The 15,300-nt window shown below is 56.5% G+C and overlaps 1 protein-coding gene across 3 annotated transcripts in view; it reads left to right on the top strand.

Annotated features, from left to right (window-relative positions):
* Window positions 1-15,300, top strand: part of GAS7 (growth arrest specific 7) — a 203,445-nt gene that overhangs the window by 51,083 nt on the left and 137,062 nt on the right. The window contains exon 1 of one of the 3 annotated variants that reach the window (XM_021694763.2): window positions 3,165-3,318. The exons of the other annotated variants lie outside the window; for them this stretch is intronic. The gene's annotated coding sequence lies outside the window, so the exon portion shown is untranslated. Of the gene's footprint in view, window positions 1-3,164; window positions 3,319-15,300 lie in introns of those variants that run through there. 3 annotated transcript variants of the gene reach the window in all.

Genomic DNA, 15,300 nt, shown 5'->3' with positions numbered 1-15,300 from the left:
CTGAAAGTCGCTGGCTTGGGCACCAGCTGTTCTTCCAGGAAGAAAGCGCTAGAAGGGCACGTCTCCCGGGGCAGGGCAGGATGCACAGACACGGCAGCTGGACCGTCTGTGAGGCTTTCGGGGTTTCCGCGGCATGATCCCCTGGGTGGGTGGGGAGAGCGGTGGCACCTCTGTTTGTGGACCGGAAAATGCGTCCTCTCGGGGGATTCCGATCACAGCTCCCGCCCCCCTTGTGTCAGGGGCCCCCCCGCCTCCCCAGTCCTCCCCGGAAGAACCCGTCTCAGTCAGTGGCTTCCAAGACTTGGTTGGACAGGACAGGGTGCAGAAGCAGGGGGCAGAGGTTGACGACGAGGAGCACGGACGCAGTCTCAGGAGCACCCGATAAGATCTCCAGGATCTCCGTACCTCTGCTCAACCATATCCTCTTTTTTTTTTTTTTTTTTAAAAGATTTTATTTATTTATTTGACAGAGAGAGAGACAGCGAGAGAGGGAACACAAGCAGGGGGAGTGGGAGGGGGAGAAGCAGGCTTCCCGTGGAGCAGGGAGCCCGACGCGGGGCTCGATCCCAAGACCCCGGGACCATGACCTGAGCTGAAGGCAGATGCTTAACCATCTGAGCCACCCAGGAGCCCCTCAACCATATCCTCTTAACCAGTAAGAGGGCCCATGGCCTCTCAGGTGGGTAGAACGTTTCCAGACGGATCTGCCGATTCAGAAATCTGTAGTAATAATCGACAGTGTTTATAGAGCATGCACGGTCTTTTAGGCACCGTGCTTAACAGTGTGCCTTTCTTCATTAACCCATCTGATCCTCACAACACACACACACGAGGGGTGACCAGGCCCATTTTACAGATGGGAAGGCTGACAGGATTTGTACCTGGACCCTCTCTCGCCAGAGCCTACGATGGAAGGGGCTGGTTGCTTCACCTCTGCTCCTTGTGCATCCCCACCCCACAGAGGGGAGTGGGGACCCCTCAGCCCCTCCACTTCCCCGATCCTAAACATATCTGCACACCCAGTTTAGCAGCTAGGTGTCCCCAGTTTGGGGTCCCAGCAGGCCTTTGCTTTCATGGAACAGCTGTGAAGGGGAGCAAATGATGAGGAGGGATCGGGGCGGAGGGGGGGGCACGTGGGGGAGGGTGGCATGGGCAGGGGAGGCGTCTGGGGCCGCCTTCTCTTCGCACCTCCTTCCCCCGCCCCCAGCTGCCGACTCTGATCCATGTGCTTTTGGGATCTTCTGCTGGCCACCTGGGGATTGAGTCCTGGTCTTGCCGAACCATTTGGGGGACACTCAGTCGTGAGACAGGAAGGAAAAGCCGTGATGTTCCAACTTTTCAAATCCTCACAACTCTGGGGGGTGATGAGACCCAAAGAGTTTAGGGCAAGGCAGAGGGAGGTGGCCGGTGGCCAGAGCAGCTCCTGGTGGCTGTCTCTTCCACTGGAGCCTGGGGCCAGCCCCAGGCCAGCTGGCTCACAGCTGGATGCATCGTGGGAGGAGATAGGAGGGTCCACAGGCCAAGACACTGTCAGAGATGTGTACCCGAAGTCAGCCTTGACTTTCCTCCAAACAGGAAAAGCCTGGGTGCTCTGCTCACTTGCATTTCCCCAGTGGTTAGCGCTGCTGGTAAGAGTTCCAAGTTGGTGGTCAGACGCGTGAGACCCTAGGTGTGACCTCCCCTCCTGCCCGTCCTTTGCCGCCAGGCTGCCATGGCCCCGGGAGTGAGCACAGCCCGGCGAGAGCCATCACCCCGCCTGCCAGAGATGCTCAGATCAGAGGAGATGGTAGCCTGCAGGGCCCCCTCAGTCCTGGGGTGGGCACTGCCCCCGGTGATGTCGCGACCAGTTAGCTGAGGAGGCCCTGAAACCAGTGGATGCTCTGGGACGGCAGCTGGGCCAGCTGCAAGGGCATTCTGTGGGCGGCTTCCAAGAGTCGTGGTTTCTGGTGCTGAGAAGAGCGCAGTTTTCGCTAACCCGGGTCATGATGGTCGTGGTGGTGATGGCGGAAGGGGCGGGAAGTGGGAGGAAGGAAGCCGACCGGGGGCCCTGACCAAGAACCAGGCAGTCTCGGGAGGGTCCCCCGGTGCTGTCCTCCACCCAGCAGGCTTCACGTTCCGTGACGATGGGCGCGCTCGCAGGAATCCCGCGAGACGCCTTTCTGCTCCTTCGGGCCCTTCTGGAATGAGTTGTCTTAACGTCGACCCCCTGAATAAACAAAATGCACGCTTTGCGGGAGCAGCGTGCCTGGGGGCAGGCCTGCGGTGAGCTCCAGGATCTGCTGGGTGAACTGGTGAGGGGCAGAAGGAAGAAAGGGTGCCGAAGAGCTGGAAGGATCTTCCACCTCGAACATCTCGCACTGTTGAAAATTGCCACCCACCCTGCAGCCTACCCCAAACTCCTGGCTCCCCTTACCTTGTTCTGTCTCCTTGTCCCCATGTCACATTCTCTGTAGTTTACTTATCTCTTGTTTTGATTCTCTGCCCCCCCGCCCCCCATGCTGGAATGAACACTCAGTGAAGGCAGAGGGTTTTTTTTTCTTCCTTTTTTCCCCTTCTGTTTTGTTCACTGATGTGCCCCAAGTGTCCAGAAACAGCACCTGCTCGCTAAGCATTTGTCAGATGAATTGAATGGGTGGAAAGGCCCGGAAAGCGCTTGCTAGTGTCCAGTGGGAGGGGGAGAGCCGCGTCCCCGGGGAGGTGCCCACACCGTCTGGCCGCCTGCCCGAGGCCCTGCTGTCTGTCCTCGTGATGTGCGGGTTCCCCGGAGGAGGACCATGCCGCCAGCTCTGAGATGCAAGAGGCTTCCTGAATCCCCCTGCGGGTGGACGGTCAGAGCCCCAGGGGCTGACCAGGTAGTGAGCGAGCGGAGCTGGGAGCTGGTCGCTGCTCAGGATTTTGGAGCCTGTTAGGACCGCATTCCTGAATCCCGCCCACCCCCTCCCTGACCTGCAACTCCGTTCCCGCCCTGTGGGCCGTGGGAAGTGGAAAATGCCGGGTTGAGCAATTGAGGGCGAAGGCGAAATCCCTGTTTACTCAGCCTCTGTCATCTTGCCTTGCAACTAGTTCCCGGCTCACCAGCTTAATCCAGGGTAGTCGCGGCCACCTCCACACCCTGGGTGCTTCCCATTCCTCGCGGGGTCACGTCCAGACCCGGATTCCCAGCCCAGAGCTCTGGCTGTGTTCCCTGCTCTGGGAGCAGCAGGCCCGCTTCCAGGCTCTGCTCTTGGTCTCCCCCCGCCGCCGAGGCCCGGTCTCCAGACATCACACCTGGTCCTTCCTCCAGGTCCGGGCCCCCTGCAGCCTTCCCGTAAACGGCAGGTGCGTCCTTCCAGCTGCGTGGGTCGCAACCCTCAAAGGCTTCGACTCCCCGTTTCCCCCCACCCCCGGCCCCTTCCCCACGTTCAGTTTGCCAGGTAAGCGCGTGGGCTCCTCCTTCCAAACAGATTCTTAGAAAATGCAGCCGCTCCTCGCCACCCCTACCGCCATCCTCTTGGTGAGCCGAAGCCACCATCCTTGGGCCCCTGGACTCTTGGGGTCACCGCCTGGCCGCTCTGCCAGGGTCCCGTCTGTTCTTAACTAACAAGCCCAATTGTGTCCCACGTCTCCTCGGCACGTGGTGATGGGAGTAGAGCAGAGGAAGCTACCACGGTGGCTGGCAGGGCGCCACGTGACCTCAGCGTCTGCCCCCCAGCCTCATCCCGCTCCTCCCTCCCCTGCAGACCGGCTTCCACGGTGTCGCTGCAGACGTTCTAGGCATGCTTCCTTGTGAGGGCCTTTGCGGCCCGCTTGGGTCCCCCAGAGATGTCCAGCCCAGAGCCCCGGGCCGGGTACCCACAAGGCAGTCTGGTTTTGCAGGTGCAGTGAAGTTAAGGCTGTTGGGATGAGAAGGGGGTCCTGGCCTATCCAGGGTGGGGAGCAGCATGGTGACAGGGGTCCTTTATATAAGAGGCAGGCAAGACGGCTGGGTCAGGGGGAGACAGGACACCAGAAGCAGGAGGTTAGGTGATGCTAGGAAGGGGCCTCACGCCAAGGGACGACGTGGCAGGCTCTGGAAGCTGAGCCAGGTGAGGGATCCGTTCTCTCTGGAGGGGGTCAGCCCTGCTAACACCTCGGCGTCAGACCCGCGAGACCCCTTCGGGCTTCTGACCTCCAGAACCCTAAGACCCTAGACCTGTGCTGGCTTGAGGGACTACAGCCCCCTCCGGGAAAGGAATCCGCCAATTACCCTCAGCATCTTCTCACTCTGCCATGGCCACTTGTGTTTCCTGCTCTCCTTCCTTTTCTCCATTGCTTACCACCTTCCAGCAAAACCAGGCCTCCTGCCCGTGTGTGGGACTTCTCGTGGCTTGGGTGTCTGCCCTCATGAGAACGCAGGTCCCGTGAGGACACGGGACTTTGTTCTGGGACCGGTGTGTCCCAGCACCTGAGACGGTGTCTGGTCTATGAGAGGTGCTCAGGAAGTCATTTGTCGGGTGGATGAGTGGGTGAGTGTTCCCGGGTCTGGAATGCCCTCTTCTACCCTGTCCTCTAATAAGGCCATTCCTGGGTCCCCTCCTCACGAGGCCTTCCCCCAGTCAGGGCTTTCTGTTGGTTGCTCTTACTGGGCGTCCCGTGGCTGCAGGTGGCCCGGCCGTTTGCCCTACTCTCTGGGGGAGACCAGGGCTAAAACTTTTATTAGACTTCTTTTTTTTTTAAAGATTTTATTTATTTATTTGACAGAGAGAGACACAGCGAGAGAGGGAACACAAGCAGGGGGAGTGGGAGAGGGAGAAGCAGGCTTCCCGCAGAGCAGGGAGCCTGATGCGGGGCTCGATCCCAGGACCCTGGGATCATGACCTGAGCTGAACGCAGACTGAGAACGCTTAACGACTGAGCCACCCAGGCGCCCCAGATTTTTTTTTTTTTTTAAATTTAAAGGAGAGAGAGCATGAGCGGGGCGGGGAGGGGCAGAGGGAGAGGGAGAAGCAGACTCCCCACTGAGCAGAGAGCCCAGGGTGGGGCTCGATCCCTGGACCCTGGGATCAGGACCTGAGCCAAAGGCAGATGCTTCACCGACGGAGCCACCCAGGCGTCCCCAAAGAGTATGGTGCATGGTTGGGAGGAGCCACGGAGGACAAGGGGTGGCGCGCTCCGGGTAGGGTGGCTTCCCCAGGAAGCAGCCGCAGGCCGTAAGGGGGTGACCAGCTGGCTGTTTGGGAAGACTCCTTCCCGCTGTCTTCTCTGGGGAGGACACGTTTTTGAAACACGTCCTGTGTTGGGGAGGGAGGTGATATTTGGCCCCCCTCCCCCCAGACTGTTGATGAAGTGTGCTCAAGCTAGAAACCCACAGCTGTGTTTTAGCACCGCTCTCCTCCCCCCCCCCTCCCCCCCCCCCCTCCCCCCTGGGGGCCCCCCCCCCTGCCGCCTCCTCTCTCCCCCGTCCTCCCCCTGCTGGCTGGTGACTCACTCCGCCCTCGTCCAACAGCAACAGGCTCCCTCTCTCTGAGAAGGGCCGTTTTCCTCCGTGCCACGAGCTTCCCTCCTGATTTATGTCTTTTCATTTGGGCTAATGCTTTCCACATTTAGGTCTGAAGATCAGTGCGTGGCTCGTTGCTGCAACCGCCGAAACCCCAGTGCCCAGCTTGGGTCTGGCACCGAGAGGACAGGCAGCTGGCCAGACAGCCTCCAGCCGGCCAGGACCCCCTCTGCTCCCCCGCCAGCCTCCCTGCCTCCAAGGGGGAGGCAGAGGGAGGGAGCAGCCTCCACTCCAGGCTTGCCTGGGACGCGTTCTCGTGCCTGGTTTTCCCCGTGGAGGGCACACATCTTGGGGGCGTGTAGAGACATAATTGCTCCGAGCCTGGTCGCCTAACACTGAAGAAGCCACGGCGTTCGGAAGTGAGAGGCCCGAGTCATCGGGTGTGGAAAAACGTTATCTTTGTGGTTTTAAAAGCCATCGCATGACACTGTGTGTGTGTGTGTGTGTGTGTGTGTGTGTGTGGTTTCTTCTTCCTCTTTTTAGAACAATAATATTACCTTTGTTGCTATGGTGTTGTGTGGGGGTGGTTAATTGGACCCAGACCTGATGCAGGCTGCTGTCTGGTGTCCATAGTGATTATCAGACGGCAGCCGTGGGACTTCTTTTATTTTCTTCCCTGGATTGAGGGGCTGGCGGGGGGCGCATTGGGCGGTGGCTGTGGGCACCTGGCCCTATCGGGGTCCCCAGGATGTGGCGGCACCCTGGTTGGAAGTGGGACTCCGGAGCCTGGACGGAGGCAGGGGGAGGACACCCCTGGTTGGTCATTTCCGAGGCTGGAGCGCAGCCCTGATCTGCCGAGGGCCTGGCGTTTGGGCATCTCCTCGGAGGACCTGGCCCACGGCGGAGGGGGTGCCGGCTACTGGGAGAGAGGGAACGGAGGTGCCTTTACCGTGGGCCCCCTCACCGGGCAGGTGTAGAAGGGTGTGTCGGGAGTGCATTTTAAACTTTCTGTGGCGTCTACACGCCGGAAGCGTACCTTCCCTTGTGAATTTGATGCTTACTGAATATAGATCAGGTCTGCTCTTTGAAAGGGACTAGAGAATCTGAAGTCCAAACCTGGCCTCCTTCCCACACCTGACCTCTACCTGTCGCTTCTCTTCCCCAGAGGCAAACACCTTACCGGTTTCCCGCGGGTCCTTCTAGAAACCGTGCAGGCATCTACAAACACATGTACTAGCCTGTGCTTTCCCCCACGCAGGTGCTAGGCCCCCCCCCCCCCCGCCGTACTTGGCACCTTGCTGTTCTTGCTGTGGGTTTTAAAACCGATAACCTTCTGTCTTGGAGTTTAGCCAGTAGACTAATTGGCCGAAGACTCGAGAATATTCCAAGGTAAACAGCATGTTTAGCCGTTCTCTTTCATGCCTTCCCGAACTTGTTCCACTGACGGGCATGTGGATTGCTTCTAGGCTTTTCCTATTACCTTTACCGGCTGCGGATTGCCTTGGTGTGTCCATCATGCTACGTGTGGGTGAGTATCTCTGAAGGATGAATTCCTGAGGTTGAAAGGCTGGAACAAAGAGGATAAGCATCTGTAATTTTTTTTTTTTAAAGATTTATTTATTAGAATCAGAGAGCAGGGGGAGGGGCAGAGGGAGAGGGAGAGAGAATCCCAAGCAGACTCCCCGCTGAATGGGGAGCCTGATGTGGGGCTTGATCCTATGACCCTGAGATCATGACCTGAGCTGAAATCAAGAGTCAACTGCTTAACCGACTGCACCACCTAGGTGCCCCAGTGTCTGTAATTTTGATGGAAAGTGCCAGATTGCCTCCAGTGGGGCAGCTCTGGCTTACATCCCCCCCCCCCCCCCCCAATGTCTAGGAGTACCCATGTCCCACAGCCTTGCCAGCCCAGGTGTTTTCAAATTTTAAAGATTCTGTGCAGAGGAATTTTGTGTCTTTGCTTTCCGTCGATTCCTCTCCCCGTCTGTCCCCCACGTGGTCGCTCTGACGGGCATGTGAGTGGATGGGGTTCTCCAGCCTCCCAAGGGCACAGGGAGCAGACCCTCTGCTCTGCAGAGCCTTCTGAGCAGTGGTCTAGCACCTCTCCAGGCTGGAGGCTTGCTTTACAAGCTCTCGGGTCTCCAGGGAGGCCTGCCTTCCACATCTGAATTCTCTGCTCTTGATAGCATCACGAGAATCCGTTTTGAGCTGCTCCCCTTGTCTCCCCGGTTTCTTCCTCTCTAATCTCCATGTTCCCCCACCTCACCCCTGCATGAAGCCGTTGCCTCACCCTGCTACTTCTGCTTCCTACTTTCCAAAGATAGAGTCTTTGCAATGGGCAGGCAGACCCTGGCTGGGCCAGAAATCTCTAGATACCGTGTCTTAAGACACATGCTCAAGAGGGAATTCCGGGGTAGAACGGGGTGTGCTGGCTGCATTTTCCTCCCTCTGAGTTTTTCTAGGGGTGAAGGTGGAGCCAAGCATGCTTGGAGAGATGGTCCAAGCCAGCACAGTCCGGTAGAACTTTCTATAGTGATGGAAATGTTCTGTGTTTGTGCAAACAAGGACTGTAGCCACTAACAGGGCATTTGAGATATGGCAAGTGTCACTGAGGACCTGGGTCTTCAGTTTTATTTTTATTTTTTTAAAGATTTTGTTTATTTATTTGAGAGAGAGAGAGAGAGAGCATGAGCAGGGAGAAGGAGCAGAGGCAGAGAGAGAAGCAGGCTCCCCGCTGAGCATGGAGCCCGACATGGGACTCGATCCCAGGACCCTGGGATCATGACCTGAGCTGAAGGCAGACGCTGAACCGACTGCGCCACCCAGGCGTCTCCGGAAATGAGCCTTTTAAAGCTAAGATTAAGGTGTCAGGGGCTGGTTCCTTCTGGAGGCTCTGGGAGTCTTTCCTTTTCCGTATTCTAGAGGCTCCTTCCTTGGCTCACATAGTGTTGCCTTTTCTCCTTGACTCTGACCTCACATGGCGTTTTCCCTCTTTGCTGTTCCTGTCTCCCTCTTAGAAAGACCCTTGTGATTGTATTCGGGGCCCACCTGCACAACCCAGCATGACCTCCCCGTCTCAAAATCCTTGGATTCATCACACCCGCCAAGTCCCTTTGGTCATAGGAGGTTTCTACTTGCGGGCTGCTGGGATCAGGATGCACTTGTGTTGGGGGGACCATCTTCAGTCTGTCACAGGCACTCACTTTTCAGGACTCGAAAGAGCAAGTTTGTGTGGAGGAGGGGGTATTCCCTGAGTCGGTCACCTCCCAGACATTCTGAACCGGGAGGAAAGGGCAGAGCTCATGCAACCATGTTGTAGGTCTGAGGTTCTAAAAAGCGGTGGGTCTCGAATTTGGTGGGTCCCCGGGTCACCTGGGAAACGTGGGAAAAGGACAGAGGCCCAAACCCTGTCCCACCTCCACGAGCCTGGCCCCGTGTGTGCTTACGAACTTTCCAGGCGGCTCTGATCCTCGGTGAAGTCTGGAAACCGTGGCCTTTAGGAGGAATCCCAGGGATTACCTGTGTGCCTGCCTGTGGGAGGTAGAACCTCTTGTCATCTGTAAGCAGCCCGAGCAAGGCTGCAGACAGGAAGTGCAGGAGAAGACCAGAGTAGGGGCCGCCGTCTGGATGAGGAGGCATTTGAGAAGGCAAGAGAAGGTGTGGCTTCAAGAAACAGAGACAGGGCTCCAAACGGAGGGAAGGGCCTTACCAGCGGCACTGAGGTAGGAACAAGGAGGCCACCTTTGGGGACACGGAGGCCATTTGGGGCCAGAAGGGGCAGGGGCAGGGGCGGGGAATTGATTGGACAAGGGGAATCCTCAGAAGGTGAGCCTGCTGGTGTTTGCGGGCTTGATGGGAGGGCAGAGGCAGGGCTCATTTGTGGGCCCGTCAGGGGTGGAGTGGATGAAGGCCCGGCCTGGGTGGTGGCAGGAAAGATAAAGACGTGATAATTGCGAGATGGAGTGTTCAAGGAGGGCCTCCCTGAGGAGGTGACGTTTAAGCCAATGTCTAGACCCGCCATGGGAAGAGCTGCGGGGGAAGGCATGGGTGATGGCCAGGGCCAAGGCCACAAGGGAGGGCTGAACCCGCCTTATCCAAGGAGCTGATAGATCAGCACGGTCCGCGGAGCTTTCTGCAGAGATGGGAATGGAATTGGACGTTTTATTTTCGTTTTAGCCGATTTAAATTTAACTTTCAATAGCCACATGAAGCTGGTGCCTTCTGTGCCAAACAGCATGGAGCTAAAGGTCTGTGTGGACGGTGCAAATCAGGTAAGGCGAGGGAGAGACAAGGTAGACTTTTTTGCTCCGTGAATTAGGCTCAGTAGTCTGGATTTCTCTTTTCTAACGTAGTGCAAAGCCTTTGGGTGGTTTTACCGAAAGGTTGACATAAGGTGATTAATGTTGTATATGTTCACTCCGGCTGCCACTTTGTAGAGTGAATTGTAGAGGGTAAGGGTGGACCAGGAGACCAGTGAGGTCCTTGTAATGAGACCGGGAGAGCTGCTGGTACCTTGGGAACAGGGTGGCGGCCGTGGAGACAGCCATGGATGGATTCCGGAAAATTTCTGGAGGTAGATCCAACAGGAGTGGACAGGGAGGGGATGGGGAAGATGGCAGAAATAAAAATATTTTTTTTAAAGATTTTATATTTATTTATGTATTTGAGAGAGAGAACGAGCAGGGGGAGAGGGACAAGCAGGCTCCCCGCGAGCACGGAGCCCCACGCTGGGCTCGATCCCAGGACCCCGGGATCATGACTTGAGCTGAAGGCAGGTGCTTAACTGCCTGAGCCCCCTCAAGCGTCCCAAGATGGGAGAATTTGATGATCCTCGACTTTGGGCTTAAGGAGCAGGACGGATCCTCCAAAAGGAGGCATGGAGAGCAGGTTTTGTGTTAGTTTGCTTTGTCTTTGGAAGTGAGGAATTGGTTGTTTGGGGGGGGTTTGTTAGAGATTTCTCCTGAGGATCCCTGGTGAGACAGCAAGTAGCCAGGGGGGCATGGGGAAAGGTCGGGGCTAGAGATAAGAATTTAGGGTCATCTGGGAATTGAGGGTGTGTAATGCTGTGGGACAGGGTCAGGCCACCGAAGAGAGTGAGTATATAGAGAAGAGAGGAAAGGGCAGGAGCTTGCTGCCCCATTTAAGATTGAGCATAGGCGGAAGATCCAGAAAGATGACTTGAGTGACGTGAGATGCCATGGAAGCCAAGACAAGTCATGGTTTCCAGAAGGAGGAAATGTGGTACACTGCTGATTGGCCGAAGACTCGAGAATATTCCAAGGTAAACAGCATGACGGTCCTGCATGGCATTGGGAGAGCAGGCTCAGTGGAGTGAGTAGGAGAGCGTAGGAGCTAAGAAAGTGGAGCTCACGACCACGAGTAACTCTTCTGGTGAAAATTTATTTGCTTTGGGCAACTGGATGAGACGAGAAGCAGAGGAATCGGCAGGGCTTGGGGGAGTGGGGTCAAAGGATATATTTCTCTCTCTCTCTCTTTTTAAAGCTAGGTGTTACGTGCTGCGAGGTAGGAAGCAGGTCGTTTGCCTTTGCTAGGAGGAGGGCCTTTCAGTCACCGTGGTGGGAGAGAAGGCTTTGAACATGGGCACTGCAGTGTGGAGGATGGAATTTGGGCCGTGGGTTGGTGAACAATTACTGTCAGGTCGCTCCTGACTTACTCAGTGATGTGTGAGGCAAGACCATGATCTGAGTTGTTCTGAAGTTGGAAAACAGTCCACAGGGTAACTTTAGCAGAATTGCTACATGGCTTGAGCTGTGCTTCTCGAAACGGGAGTGTGTGAATGAATCACCCACGGATTTGTTACGATGCGGATTCGGATTTCTGATGAGCTCCCAGGTCGTGTTGGTGTTGCTGTCCTTGGAACCCGCTTTGAGTAGCAAGACTCCACAGCGCTAATGTGTCCAAGAGATGCCTAGATTATTAGCCCATGGAGCTTACGCTTAGGGCACAGTAGCAAGTGTTGAGTCCCTAGTTGAGCTTCCTGGCCGTCCATTTAAAGCAGGTCTTCTCAATGTTAGAATGATCGGGGGAATTAAAAAAACAAAACAACAAAACAACAAAACAACAACAACAAAAAACCCAAAAAAACCCCAAAAAACAGGGCCTGGGTATTTTGATTTTGATTGAGCTTCTGAATTAAGTGGTGTCGTGTAGATTCCCAGGGCACCCTGTTTTTTAAAAGCTCCCCTGGTGATTCTAATGTTGATCTGGGCTTGAGCAACACTGATCTAATATAGCAGGTCAAGGGGATGACCATGGGAGTAGGTGGCCATGGAGGGGGTGGAGGTAGGGATGCCTCTAGGATGTTTGGGCTCTTGTCCATATAAACAATTTGAGTCGGCCCAAGTCAGCACGCCAAGGGTATCTGATCTTCCATAGTCCTACAAAAGAATTACCATGTCAGCCAGCAAGAGCAATGTGCTCACCAGGCTCGCCTTCTGGAATCTTCATAGGATCCTGGGCTGCCTCCTCAGGACATCTGGTCTACCTTATGTATGGGCTTCATTGGTTGGGGGACCCATTTGGGCCTGGGGAGGGAGTTGCTCAGATGGTCCTGCCAGTCCCTACTGGTCCTAGGCCCCTCAGACAGTTTCAGAGAAGGCACTCAAACTGAGGCATCCTCTTGAGCCATGCAACCCGGTCAAGAGCAAAGCTGGTTGAAAAACTGAGAGCCCAACTTGTATGATGAATCGTCTCATCCAGTTGCCCAAAATGATGACAGGAATCATGATAGAAGCCAGGGACGAGTGCATCTCTTCATGTGGCAAAGAACTCATGCCTCCCCAGCCAGCAAGGGCCCGAGGTGTGCCAACAGCCACGTGATCAAACTTGGAAGCGGATTCTCTGCCAGTTGAGCCTTGGGGTGACTGTAGTCGCGGTGGGCACCGTGATTGTGGCCTCGTGAGAAACCCCAAGTGAGGCCCAGGGTTTGGGCCAACTGGGCCCAGGTCTCTGACCCCCCAGAAACCAAGATGGTAAATGTTTGTTGTTTGAAGCCGTTTTTGGACGAGTCTGTTACGCAGCTGTAGATAACTAACAGAAGGGGCCCAGGCCACGTCTCCAGAAGACTCCATCCCTTGGCTTTACATTCCTCTCTGCTGGCTCCATTTTCTACCTTCGCAACCTCCTCAGAAGGATTCTACACTCTTGGTGATTCTTAAAAAGAATAAAAATAAGGAAGAAGAAGAAAGAAATCCAGCGAGTGGGCAGCTTTCGAACGGAGGATGGGGTGGCGTGGTGGGGAGGTGGCGTCAACCCCATCCCCGCCGTGTGGGCTGACAAAGGAACGAGTCAGACCCAGAGGAAAGCCAGGAGCTGGTTGCTTTCAGAGGAAAGAGAAGGCAAATCTATCCAAAACGATCATTGGCAGGATGTGGAAGTCATGAGATCCTTGGTGTGAGCCTGGGTGGGATTTGGGAACCCGGCTCTAGCTCTGAGCCAGGGAGGGAATCCAAATGGTTAGCATCACAGAAATCAATGGAAAAGCCTCGGGGCGTGAAGGCCAAGGCTTTGAGGAGACCAGGGGGAATGAGGGCTAAGTGGAGGCCCATGCGGAGCGGAGTTCCAGGTTTTTCCCGCATGCCCGCATCCGAGCAGAGACGTAAGGTGGGAACACGCAAGCAGAGAGAGACCATTCTTTTGAGCAGTCTGGTGGCGAGATGTCGATCATGTGTGCTCGTAGGAGACAGGGTTGCTGGCCGGGCTAGACCGACGATGAAGATCTCGATTCAACTATCTGCCAAACCTGCATAATTCCAGCCAATCTTTTAACCAGAAATTTCCGTGGCCTCCTTCCGGGCCTTTAGAACTCTCAACAAGGAGGTGAATAGATGGATCTCAGCCCCCTCCTCACTAGCCAGCCCTAGTAAGCTAAGAGTATTCTTTAGGCCCGGCAGGAGACAAGAGAAAAGCCTTGGTCCTTCGCTGTCCCCGTCATTGTGCTTCTCGATATGAAATGGACGTGGACAGTCTCCAGTGAGTCTGGGACGAAGTTGAGCGAATCATGCTCTCAGGTTGGGGGGGTTACATTACGTTTGCGAGCGCCCAGCCTGGGGAGGAGGACCGGGCACAGGGCCCCGTACGCCCTGGCATGCTTGGCTGGTGCGTCCAGTGCAGCGAATCTCGCAAAAGCCACAGACACGCAGCTCTCTTTAAAATGCAGTGTTGTGCGCGTGGGCATGTTTGCACGGTGGCGACGGGCTCTGCCCCGGTGGGATCAGTCTTTCCCACTGTGTTGGGCGGGCCCGATGAGATGGGCACACGGGGTGTTAGAGGGCCCGGCTGTGTGCCTGGCCGCCGATGCCCGCGTTTCTGGTGGAAACCTCGCAGGGCCGTGTGGAAGCTGCTCTCCGTAGGAATCCCCAGCTCCTGCTGCATTTCCCATGACTCACACAGTGATGCTGGAAGGGCCCCGGAGACTCATTTCACAAGCGCAAGGAAACGCCTAGGGAAGGTCGTGGGTGCACCGTGTGGACAGGTGCGCACCTGGGACCCATCTCTCGCCTCCGCGCCCGTGGCCCACAGCTCTGTCCCTCAGCTAACCTTGTTTGATCATTTGTATTCAGGAGGAAGGGAGTGCCAGGCATGGGGGGTGCGTGTGGCTCCCAGAGCCTTGAGCTGCGCCCCGTGCCTCCTCGAGCGCCGCCGTATTCTCTGTGGCCTCTTCCTCCACTCCCTCGGACTCTGGGACCAGAAGGCCTGGCCCACTTTAGGCAAACGCCCGCTTCCTTTCTGCTTGGGGTCTGGGCCACCTGATCGCCCTGTCCTCCCATTAGGTCCATTCTGTGCAGTGAGCTCAGGTAATGTCTGAGCCCAAAAGTCACTGCAGGGCAGCGTGGGAGAGGGGGCATCGTAAAGGGCAGCCCTACCCGCCTGGGGCGGAGGGGGAGTTGTGGTTTTCGTGCCCGCTGAGGAAGCCCCTCCTGCTTTCATGGCCAGGGTGAGGGTGGGGGGTCCCCGTGCGTCTCTCTTCTCTGGGTCCCTTCTCCTTCCCGCAGCTCTGGCTGTCCGCCCCCCTCCCCGGAGGAGCTCCCCGGGGAGGAGAGGGGGGCACTGTGAGCATCCTGATACAGGGGATGGGGACACCCCAGTGTCTCACAGGCAGAAGGAAGTGGGTTCCAACGCACATCTTTACCCGGCCTTCCTTCCTGACCTCAGTGAGGGCTGACGTTGCCCAATGTGGGCCTGCTGGGCCTGCCCTGCAAAGGCCTGGAGCCCGTGTGAGTTTTTACAGTTCTGAGGTCATGGGTTTGCAAAAACTTGCAAAACAGAGCAGCCTGGAAGGGGAGGGAGCCCATGGAGCTCAGGGGAGGCCATGGCTTGGCGTTTGCACCTGGGCCCCTTGAGATCTTTGTACTAGCTTCGCCTGCCTTACACGCCCAGCGCGTTCTGGGTGTCCCAGGGAGCGCGGCCTGTGGAAGGTCGAGACCCAGCAGGGACGCTCCCGAGTGTGTGAGTGCCCTGAGATGGGAGAGCGTTCCCTCTGCTCTGCTCTGCTCTCCTCCTCCCATTCTGTGCAGGAAGCATTTACTGAGCAGCTCCTGGGCAAGATGCAGAGATGACAGTGGGTGGTCCTCGGCGTCGGCTTCCAGTCATTTGGGGGGTAGGGGGAGGCCAGCTGTAAGCAGGCCTCTGCAGTAAACATGTGCAGAACATCACAGGGGCTCAGAACAGGGCGAAGAGGACCTCACTGTGAAAGGAGGTGCGGGATTCCCAGAGGCCAGGGAAGGAAGGGCAACTCAGGCCCAGGGATCAGCATAAGCAAAGGCACAGAGGTTCTGAGGGGGGGTGCCAGGCCCAGGGACCAGCATAAGCAAAGGCACAGAGGT

This window comes from Neomonachus schauinslandi, chromosome 15, assembly GCF_002201575.2.
Source record: "Neomonachus schauinslandi chromosome 15, ASM220157v2, whole genome shotgun sequence".
Classification (NCBI taxonomy): domain Eukaryota; kingdom Metazoa; phylum Chordata; class Mammalia; order Carnivora; family Phocidae; genus Neomonachus; species Neomonachus schauinslandi.
The sequence above is the reverse complement of the archived record's forward strand: the minus strand, read 5'-3'. Positions and strand labels throughout refer to the sequence as shown.